The following is an 8,999-nucleotide window of genomic DNA, read 5'->3' as shown; positions in this document are numbered from 1 at the left end:
GCCCCCCCCCCCCCCCACGGACTGGATTCGATCGCACGACCTTTAGGAGAGCAGCCAAACATAGATCATCGCGGCAGGTAAATAAAAGCAGCTTCAACGTTTACTGTACCTACCTGTAGCGTCTCCAGAATTTTTAAAGAGGGGGTGGGGGAGGAGGGCCAGTTGTGCAACCATGCTTTTTATACGATTTGTGCGCGTGGGAAAATAACAGAGGCGTAGCTAGAAATTTTCTCGTTTGTGTCGAAGGGGTTCAACCATACCAAATGAATGTTCGTGGATGTGTATAGATGCCTGTGTGTATATGTACGCAAGCGAAATTGAAAAATTCTGGGCAGTTGAACCTCGCACAACCATGCCTTGGCTAAGCGCATGGTATGTACACATGCAAAATTCAAAATTATCAGGAGGGAGAAGGGTGTTATCGCTTTCACTGGCTGCGTCAATGATTGCTGCTGAGTTGTTGGCCCAATGTTTCTCCCGTATAACTGCATGACGAATCGCACGTAGGAATACTGCGTTTATAAAATATACTCATTCACTGCAACGTACCTGTAACTCGAAGGCCTTACTTGGCCTTTGAGTCACAGGTACGTTGCAGTGAATTAATATATTTTAGAAACAGCGTACTTTGACGTCTGTCTTTACCTATTCCTAAACACATTGGTTACAGTTCCGTAATAAACCTTTCATCACAACGCTTTTGATCTTTTCGGCTACTAATATAGCACTAAAAGGAATGGCATGGCTAATTATGCCTAAGATAGGCTAAGTTTGTTCTAAGCCACTTCACGTACGAGGCAGCAATGCACAACTGGTCAAGAGCAGAGTCCGAGACACTGAATGTGCTCCTCAGGAAAGTTAACAAGAAGGTCCTGGGCCTACCCACACTTACCAGCACCGAGCATCTGCGTGAGCTTGGCATTCACAACACGCTCGAAGAAATAGCAGAAGCCCAAGAGAGAGCACCGTTTGCAAGGTTATCTACAACAAGGTCGGGGAGAATGATCCTGCAGGAGCTGGGCCAACACCCAATGGCAATCAGGCACAATTACAATGTTATCCCCGACAACATCAGGGAGAATATCACGGTGTCTCCTATACCAAGAAACATGCATCCAGAACACAAGGTCGGAAGAAGAGTTGCGAGGGCCAGGACTATACTTCGTCAAGTCTCAAACGAGGAACGAGGGGTTGTATTTGTTGACGCGGCTTCCTACGCCAATGGGAAAGCGTTTGTGGCAGTTGTGGTCGATGGGGCTGGCCATGTCATCAACTCAGCGATGGTCAAGACGAAAGACCCAATCATTGCGGAACAGGTGGCCATCGCCTTAGCACTCAAGATGGATAACATTGAAGTCGTATACAGTGATTCCATGGCAGCACTACGGGCGTTCGCCAAGGGGACAGTCTCTGAACAAACGCTGAGAATACTGCAAGGCAAGAACATAACGCAGCATCTTCTGAGTTGGTTCCCAGCTCACCTTGGGCAAATCAACGATTCCCCTCCCAATCTCAATGAAGCAGCACACGAGGTGGCGCGAGAACTCTCCAACCGTGCCTCCCCGGGGATGCGTTCTACCGGTGAAGGGGATAACCGGGAAATTCTTACAACATATAACAAGCTCACTAAACATTTCTACCTGTCTGGAAGGGTTTTCCCTCCACCTCACAAAAATCTAACCCGGCCCCAAGCACTTTCATTAAGGCTTTTGCAAACGCGGATGTACACTACTTTGAAAATGTTACACATCATGTATCCTGACCTATACCCAAGTAATCTTTGTCCACATTGTGGGGAAATAGCTTCATTAGAACACATGCTCTGGCAGTGCACCAAATTCGCTCATATATCGAACATCACCTCTGCCAGATGGGAGGCGGCAATCCGCAGCTCATCCTTGGCAGATCAGCTCTGGGTCCACCAAGCCCGCGAGGCGGCTGAGGAGCTTGGCATCTCAGTCCCCGCGTGGGAGCTGCCCGCAACACAGTGATCTTTGTTTTGGAGGACCAAATAAAAGTTTATCCAATCCAATCGCATATCATCGATTCCCGCTGTACGTGGGATCTGCCAAGTTTTGTCTCCGAGAAAAGTCAAACCAGGAGTGAACCACAGCTTGAAACCTATCCCTGGCGATTATTGACACATTACACTGTTTTTGGCACGCAGTTTCTCGCTTAAAAAATGTCGTAATTAAAGACGAGAAGGCGCCTTTGAGTGAATTGCCGTCAGGTTCTAGAAATTTTCTTCCTCGTGATACCCATTGAGAAATATTAATAAAATCTTGCAGTATAACCGGTAAGAGTACGACGGCTTTTCGGGAACGCACACATTCGCTGCGTTCAAAGACCTACCACTATTGTTAAAATTCTTTTGAGGCTGCGAGCCACGTTTATGCAAAACGGGATGGCCCAATGCTCTCCCATAGTTGAGTACGAAGTACTCGAAAGCGTTAAACATTTTTTTCTAAACACGTCATGCACAGGACAGCTTTATGCACTGCCATAGTAGAGTACAAGTACTCTGAATTGTTAACCATTCTTTCTAAACACTCATCAAGTGTGAGGCCCACGGGACGGCGTAATGCTCTCCCGTAGTAGAGTACCAAGTACTCTGGATCGTAAACCACTTTACTAAACGTGCACGCAATTCGTAGCACACGGGCCTGCAGCTGTTTTGGGGCAGAATTTTTCTCCAACACTCTAAGCCAAAACGGAGCAACAGGGGTATAGGGGTTGCTCCTTTCAGGGAGCAATTGCAATGCCACTCCAATTACTCTCCTAAAAGGAGTAACTGCAGAGGGAGGAACCGTTGCTCTCCTTTAAGTTCCTTCTTCGGGGGATGAACAGTTACTCCTTCCAGTTCCTCCCTGCAGACCAACAGTTACTCCCACCAGTTGCTCCCTGCCGACCAACCATTACTCCCACCAGTTGCTCTTCTAAGAGTAACAGTTACTCTTTACCGTTCCTCCCCTGTGATCGCAGTTACTCTCTGAAAACCAACTGCACATGCTTCCAGTTACACCTTGGGGAAATGAGTATTTATCTCGAGTATGCTTGTCACACGCTTGACACATGGCGAGAGCTCCATGGAAGAGCACTGCTTGGGTGCTTATAACACATAAAGTGGACAATATTGAAAGGAAAATAAATGCTTTATTGTTCTTTTTATGAGGCGACGTTTGACCACACGTAAAAGTAGACTTCGCCACACCACAGCCAGCACTAAACAAACACCATAATACATCAAAGGTTTTCTGCGTCATCCGTGGAAAAACAATCTTGAATTTCTAGCATAGGGCAGTCTGTGTCATCATTGGTGAGAGAAGGGCAACTTCCCCAATTCCGAAGAACTCAAGTTTCGCAGCTGGTGTTTCCATCAGGCTAGCGCAGCAGAACGTCACCGCAGGCATATGTGAAGCATCTCATTGCTGCAAGAAAAAAAATAGAAGTGTGAGGTTAAACATGCCAGAATCAATTCATAACAATGAGTCACACACACTGCAGCAGCGCTTACATTCTAGGATGTCTACTGCAAAACGAAATGTGAAAAAAAGGAAGGTTCGGCCAAACGTTACTTGGCAAGCCATATAAATGCTGATGTGGTAGACGCTCTTCACATGATGTCTCAGACAGCAACATTCTGGAAGAAAATGTGCAGCACCTCAACAAGGCATATTTGTAGCAGTTAAAAATACCCTTAGGTTCAGTTAACTTGTTTTCTATACACAGCTGAGTGACATTTCTATGAGCCCATTCACCAATGGGCATTCTAAATGAGGTCATGTGTGTGGCAAATAACACGTACTGTACGCTCATGTTAAAATACTTATTTAGCTCGTGCACATAGTAGCTCTCGATTCTACTGTTCTATCATACGCTGCTGCGTCTTGAATTGTGCAATACCTGTAGGCACAAGCCAAGCATGCAAAGCCTGCTTGAAAGCAACCATTTGCAGAGGCTACATGATAATCTTCAGTATATTTCTTTGTACCTGACGCAAACGGCTGGACAAAACTATAGACAAATAAATGTAGACCGTGCTACCTTCAAAAAATGATTTAAATTTAGAAAACTAGGGTGCATTTGTTCACTCGGTTGACGAGTCACAACCACGAGATATGTAAACGAAGCAATATATCTTGAGGCATGCACAGATATTCTGATTCTTTGTTTGACAGTGTCACAAATAGCTTGCCAATACATATATATTTGAGAGCAACAAGATGTGAAGCTTTTATTAGTTCAACGTCTTGTTGGTTCACAGCCAAACAGGTTACTGCTTGTTAGACAAATTGGAATAAGCACACCATGGTTTCCAAAAAAAAAAGCATTATTAGAAGTTAGCTCCCGGTGTGAATATCTGCCTACTTATTTTGTACTGCCTTCTACATGTGCCACAAAGACATTTGTTGAGGATGTGCTACCAGTCGAGCCAAGATCGCATACTTGGTTAATGTGATGGAAATACAAACATTAGAAACACTGCCACCTCTAGTAAGAGCATAACACTTCAGTATCTTGGACTAGCAAAGAGGTGCACAAGAAAGTTAAGCCCACTCTTGCGGAACTTTGAACGCGAATATTTCAGAGTGGGGGAGGTCAACATGCTGTGGCACTTTTAAACCCACGAAACATCTGCAGAAAACAGAATAAAGGCAAGTCAAGAAACGCTGTTATGAAGGCCTGCGCATGGACAGCTTTGTGAATCTAGGCCGAAGCGTTATGCTTTGTGCAAGCCAAAATCCATGTAAATAGGGAAAGCATACTTTTAGGAGTACCAGCGTAAACAAATCTTGGCAGTTGGCTTTTTAGTACAAACAGCAATCCCTGCAATGAAAACATAAACATTTTATCTTAACGGTAACAGTGTGAGCACACACACGGGCCAGTGGAGCCATGTCGAATTGTCAGTGCCAGTGTAACCATGTGGCATAATGAAGTATTCTCTGGCCAACACATGCACAGTTTGCCCCTAAAAAGCGATGCTTTCATATGCGTAGTACAAAAAGTCTGCCCTTACCAAAATTCACTTGCTTTCTGTACTTTAGCATCGTTGGGAGCATCTTTATCTGCAGTATAACCAAATTTGTGTCATATCCCTGAAAAAAAAAGTAAAAAACACGCATCAAATATTGTTTCATTTGGTAGCAGTGAAGTCAGGTTAAGAACAGCCAAGTGGGAATCAGCCTAATTATGTGCATGCGGCAAATCCCAAACGGCGTTATTGGGGTTGTCGAAATTTTCGTCGATTGGTATTACCGTCGATATGTGACTTCAACGACATGCCAAGTTTTCACAGCGCATAAAGATTTCATGATGCAGAATAATGACAGCGCTAACGAGAACATACAGCATTTATGATTGTCTTTTACAATATTCAGTTTTGCTAAGGTTTTGCATCACTAAAGAAATCTGAAAGATTTGGGTCATTCCTCCTCCAATTGTTCTGTCAATATGTAAACTGCTCGCTTGATGGTGCGCTTATAAAATAGTACGTTCAGCGCAGAGGTGAAGCAAGTGACGCAGTGATGTGGGCAGATTTTTTTTTTAGGCGTGCGGGGAGGGGGGGGGGGGGGTCCGCTTATCGGAATAGGCCGGGCAAGCGAATATGGTCGTCAATTAGGGCTCCCTATGCCCGGCCTAAAAAAATTCTGTGCGCAACCGCCTGGCTATGCCAGTGAAGTGATGCGACAATGATTTGTTCACTTACTGATTTACATACACTTTACATCTCTAAAAAATGCGACCCAAGGCCCCAACACTCAGCCGTTAACATAACATAAAGCCAATGGCAGAAAAGTGCCAGTATGAATGCAGCTACAACTCCGCCCCAATGTTTTTTCAGGCGAGGTAGTGTTGCGGAAATGAACTTTTAACTGCAAAAGTACACTGGCACTGCAGTGGTGACAGGGGAAGCAAGAGGGTATGCAGGCGGTAATAGAGGTAATTTAGTCCGATACGGCTAGCAATGGATACGGTGAATAAGAGCAAATCATTTCTCTTTCAATAGCGCAACCACTCAACAATATATTGTAAGAGCATTGAATGTTGCTGGAAATGCCACTCACCTGCACGCTGATGCATGCACAGTCCTTTGTCCGACGAGCGAACAGGCTTGCAGATAGCTGAAGACGTGTTTACGATGGGTCTGTTCCACGCAGCAGCAAAATCCACAACTACTTCGCGCTCCATAAAGATAAATATACACTAACCTTCATCACGAATAAGTAGAAACGCAAATCTGCGACACACACACACGATCAAAACATAGCTGACAAGCTCGCACGTCCATGTGCTCGCCAACCACAGACCATATGAAAATGAGTAAGTAGTGCGAACGCGAACCTAGTTGCGCCGAAAAAAAAAAAAAAAAACGTCGAGCAGTGGCAGCACAGGCGTCAGCGCAATAATTTCAGTGTGTTCTCCTAATACAATTATAAAAAAAACTGAGGTACACTAAAACTCATAAATAAATATAAAAAGTTGAGTGTAATTTTTATTTAGTGCTAGTCAACATAAACACTGAATAAAAGTTACTTTGTAACTTACATCGTTTGCTACACTAGCGCCACACTTGTCGTGCGGGCGCATTTGTCATTCTGCCCTCAAACTACACGGTGAAGCGTGCTACTAAGTGAATGGCTGATGAGAAGCGCGTCTGGGTCCGCTTTTTTTTTTTCTTCTCCGATATATCTGGGCGGGGGGGGGGGGGGGGGGCTCTTTATGCACGTGTTTTGGTGCTTGATCGACTTTGACGCCCTTACTTCGCGGACGAACGGCGTGTCTAGGTTTTTTTATTGTTGTTTTGCACGTGTTTCGGTGTTCGGTCCGCTTTGACGTGCCAACTCTCCATTCTGCTGCTGCGTGTGTTAGGTATTTGCCATACTGTATTCTCAGGCCTTCTGTGTTCAGCCAGCGCTGCTATCTTATTATCTACGGATGCTAAAATAAATCACTGTTTTGGTTTGGTGAAGTTTGGCACACAGAACAAACAATAATCTGGCCCATGAATATCAATGTGGGCGGCATGCATATTTGCGTGCGGTGTCCTGCCGGGGAGTAACCGTTGCGTGACGAGAGCATTTACAGCGGTTCCTCCTTTTGTTGCTCCCTTACAAACTTAAGATGAATACAGTTGCTCCCCCATTCTCGAACAAGTCGGCCATCTTGTTCCGCTTGGTCTTTTCGGAGAGTAACAGTCGGTCTGAAGGAGTAAAAACAGCCGTTGCTCCCATTTTGGCCATTTTTGGCTTAGAGTTAAGGTTTTAAAACGAACGGACTGCTGCGAACCCGTGTTCGAGAACGCGGAGGTCGTGAGCAAAGAAAAAAGGTGAAGTAGCTAAGGAAATTGTATAGGCGGCTGCAGTGATAGATAGGGAGAAAGAATGCAGTAGTTGCACATCAATTTCTCTAACTTTGAAAGTTTGTAAGTATTAACACGTGACACTGTTTCATTTTCCTGTCTTTTGTTGCTCATGTATAAGCGAATTGGTTGCCCCTGCTGTGCTCTTGATTTTGTTTGTTGCAACAGGCACACATCAAGTGTGTACAATACGTAAGTCGACTACTGAAAGCGATTCGTCCCATAATAAAACTTGTTTGAAGTTTAGCGCTTCTGTCGTCCCTATGTGTGCGTGTTCTATGTGTAACCTGTTGTGCGCTGCCGTATGCTTAAACGTCTCTTAGGTCCTCTGTAATGTATCACCAAAAGAAAAAATGACATTATTTCTCACCTCCTCAGCTCATAAGTACGACGCATTGTCGGTGTCGGAGCCTGTGCTGAGAAAGTTCAACGCCTACTTCAGCTACGCCTTGGCGGGAGCAAGCAAGGAGCCGCCTCCCTTCAGCTTGTCCGTGGAGCGACCCGTGACGGCCGGGGCCGAGGAGGCCAAGAAGACAGCCAAGATCCGCAGGAAGGCATGTTGTCGCCACTGTTTCTTCACGTCTTTCCACACGTGAAAAGGTCCCGAAAAACATATAAAAATACAAAGCACGAGCGCGATCTTCTCTGGTGTCGTTTCCGGTCTTTCCGGTTCAACTGAGTTCAGCAGTCTGGTCTGTCTACGTAGCGTTGTGGGAAAAGAAGACCTAGATTGGTCAATACACGAGAGATAGCTGTTGCAGAATGTCACCTATGCATGCTTCGTCATGCACCCGAACGCCCGTGTGACTGCGTGACATCGTTTCGTGCGTTTTCGACTACGCAAGCAGAGATAAGAGCCTGTAGCCGGAAAGCGCCACAATCTTGCTATGTTTTATTGAGAAATCAGAGGCGAGAAGGAGATAGCGCCTGAAGAAAGGGCAACAAAGACTAGAAAAAAACTTCGCGCTTTTTTTTTGAAGTAGAATTGGTTTAAGAGTTTAAGGGCGATGTCATGCGCCCCAATCCAGCCATCTTTCATGATATCAACATTAAAGCCACCAGCCAGTGTGAAAGGGTCGGTCTTGTATTTTGTATCTTATTCTCGCATTGCTATATCAATATGTTTTGCTAGCCGGCCTCGGGGGAGATTTGCGGCCAGAAATACTGTCATCACAACGATTCCATTTGATAGCTTCATCGCATCAACTTCATCGTTGACTCTGACTGGCTAGTTTAAGATCAAGCGCAGTCTCTGGCAGGATAACGTGCCTTCCAATGGTGCGCGCCGGACGCTCTGCTTCTTCTGTAACTGGAACGAACCTTCGAAACTTTGCAAGGTCGCAAACATTGTAGCTGCGACTGAAACTTCGGCCAAGAAACCCGCGCTTAAACTGCGCATCAACACCACTAACCTCAGGTAGGGACCGCTTATGGTGTTTTGCAGGCGCTTCCCGCTCTCTCGCTGTCTCCGGGTCAGCTTGCCATCTCGCTACAGTTTCGCGAGCCCTCAACTCTAGGGCGGCTTGCCCGCACTGCCGTTTTGCCGCAGCTGCGTGAGCTCTCACCACCTCTAGATAGACTTGCGGGTGTTGCCGGGCCACTGCAGCTTCGCGGGCAAGAGTCCACGTTTGTTTTC

General features: G+C 45.7%; 1 long non-coding RNA gene across 1 annotated transcript; it reads right to left on the bottom strand.

The window, feature by feature from the left end:
- Nucleotides 1-3,133: 3,133 nt before the first annotated feature.
- Nucleotides 3,134-5,102, bottom strand: LOC142787064 (uncharacterized). Its single transcript, XR_012889240.1, has 2 exons — nucleotides 5,021-5,102; nucleotides 3,134-3,428 (listed from the first exon to the last, which is right to left on the bottom strand). It is a non-coding gene; the product is annotated as an uncharacterized LOC142787064 (long non-coding RNA).
- Nucleotides 5,103-8,999: the final 3,897 nt, after the last annotated feature.

The sequence above is a fragment of the Rhipicephalus microplus genome, unplaced genomic scaffold, assembly GCF_043290135.1.
Source record: "Rhipicephalus microplus isolate Deutch F79 unplaced genomic scaffold, USDA_Rmic scaffold_43, whole genome shotgun sequence".
Classification (NCBI taxonomy): Eukaryota; Metazoa; Arthropoda; class Arachnida; order Ixodida; family Ixodidae; genus Rhipicephalus; species Rhipicephalus microplus.
Note: the sequence above shows the minus strand (reverse complement) of the source record. Positions and strands in the feature narration are given on the sequence as shown.